The sequence below is a fragment of the Gobio gobio genome (genome assembly GCF_949357685.1).
Source record: "Gobio gobio genome assembly, chromosome: 10".
Taxonomy (NCBI): Eukaryota; Metazoa; Chordata; class Actinopteri; order Cypriniformes; family Gobionidae; genus Gobio; species Gobio gobio.
This window is the reverse complement of record NC_137116.1, coordinates 16,569,750-16,572,249: the sequence shown is the minus strand read 5'-3', so window position 1 is coordinate 16,572,249 and position 2,500 is coordinate 16,569,750. Positions and strand designations below refer to the sequence as shown.

The 2,500-nt window shown below is 30.2% G+C and overlaps 1 protein-coding gene across 1 annotated transcript in view; it reads left to right on the top strand.

The window, feature by feature from the left end:
- shld3 (shieldin complex subunit 3) overlaps window positions 1-2,500 on the top strand; it is a 5,875-nt gene that overhangs the window by 1,090 nt on the left and 2,285 nt on the right. The window lies entirely within an intron of this gene.

Sequence of the window (2,500 nt, the reverse complement as noted above, 5' to 3'; positions counted from 1 at the left end):
TGTAAACTGTGATACAACATTTTATTTTTCAGAATTATAAATGTTTTACTGTCACTTTTGGTCGGTTTAATGCATCCGTGATAAATTGATTTCGACTTTTTAAGTATTAATTTAGTTTTTTATGTCATAATTTTCGACTTTTTAAGTAATAATTTAGTTTTTTATGTCATTATTTTGACCTTTTAAATCATAATTTCAGCGTAGTATGTTAATTTAAACTTTTTGTCATAATTTTATGCTCAATACTTTTGAGTTATAAGTGATCATTTTGGTTTAAATTTCGACTTGTGTCATAATTTCGTTTTTTATGTCATTATTTGGACTTTTTTTGTACTAATTGTGACCTTTTAAATCATAATTTCAGTTTAGTATGTGAATTTAAACTTTTTGTCATAATTTTCGACTTTTTAAGTAATAATTTAGTTTTTTATGTTATAATTTTAGACCTTTTAAGTAATAATTTAGTTTTTTATGTTACAATTTTCGACTGTTTAAGTAATAATTTAGTTTATGTCATAATTTTCGACCTTTTAAGTAATAATTTAGTTTTTTATGTCATTATTTTGACTTTTTAAGTACCAATTTTGACCTTTTAAATCATAATTTCAGTGTAGTATGTGAATTTAAACTCTTTGTCATAATTTTATGACTTTTTAAGTAATACTTTTGACTTATTTCTAGGGCTGTCAAAAGGTTAATCGCGATTAATCGCATCCAAAATAAAAGTTTGTGTTTACATAATTAGGGATGCACCGATATGAACATTTTGGCCGATACCGATAACCGATAATTCTTAATATTTAAAAGCCGATAACCGATATATTGGCCGATAAATCTAAATACAAATTTTAATAAACTCTGAGAGCCTGATTACAAAAACAAAAGGCTCACCATTAAAAGCCATGTCCCAAACACTTCAACATAAATCAAACCTATACACTACAGTAACCTATTTGAACCAGTGTGAGATTCCTTACCTTTTCAAATTAATTTTACACTCCTATGGCCAAATTTTTTTTTTTTAACACTTTACAATAAGGTTTAATTTTTGTTAGTATTAGTTAACCAACAATGAATGAACAATACTTCAACAGGATTTATTAATTTTAGTTCATGTTAATCTCAACATATTCAGACCCAAAGTTGTGTCTTTTAACATTAGGTATGAACTGTGAATGGACTGTTACAAAAAACAAACATTTTATTACTAAAAGAAACAAAGGTTATTGCTCTCTGTTTGTTCATGATAGTTAATGCATTAATAAAATGAGACCTTATTTGTAAAATGTTACCAAAAATTATATTGTCTAAAAAATACAAATAATATACCTAAATAATGCAAACAAGTAATTGAACAGCATTACTTAGGCTGCATAATAAAGAATCAGAATGCAAGTGCATGAAATAACCTCCGCACAGACGATAAAGAAATGGTTTTAATCAAACCATATTGTTGATGGAAATGATACGAGAACAATAAAAGTGCTAATTATAAAAAATAATGCTTCTGTGTTTTTGAAAAAAAAAAATATGTTTAATATTACAGTAATAGTAAACATCTGTAATATTAGTCTAGTCTATTAGGAATAATGTTGCTGTTTGAGAGCGCGCTGAAGCTGGAGAGAATGAACGAACAACCATAAACTGAAGCGCTTAGAAGTTTAATTAACAACTAAACGCATCATATATGAGAACAATCAGATATTTATACAAAATAAATATAATATTACAACTTATATTAGCACAAAATCACGCATAGGTGAAGGGTTATAACTCCTGTGGATGCTCTTCCCCTGTTTGAGAGCGTGCTGAAACTGAAGATGATCACCGGTACAGTGAAGCGCTGCGGGTTATTGACTTAACCAAACACATCCTATATGACTTATAGAATCAGATGTTTATACTACAAAAACGTAATATTACGACTTACATATGCTTAAAATGACGCGAATGCACAAGCGAACTTGACTGTGCTGGTCAGAATGCGTTGTTGACGCTTCCCACAACAGCGCGCTGAAAAACAACTAAACCAGAGAATTCACTACGTTTTATAACAGAAATATTCTCATTGCAGTGTTATGTATAGGACAGTCCCAGTAGTTATTAATGCTGTGCATTTCTGTTTGAAATGCGCACGCCGGTACAATGAAGTGCTTTACTGCATCGTTAATTAACTCAACCAAACGCATCCTATATGGGATTATATACACAAAATAATAAATATAATATTACAACTTACAATGGCACAAAAGGCTGTGAATGCACAAGCAAACTTGACTGTGCTCGTCATGAAGGTGTCACTCCGTGGGCGCGCGCTGAAGCTAAAGACCGTTACAATGAAGTGCTTTACTGCATCGTTTATTAACTCAACCAAACGCATCCTATATGATATTACATACACAGAATAATAATAAATATAATATTACAACTTACAATGGCACAAAAGGCTGTGAATGCACAAGCGAACTTGACTGTGCTCGTCATGAAGGTGTAACTCCGT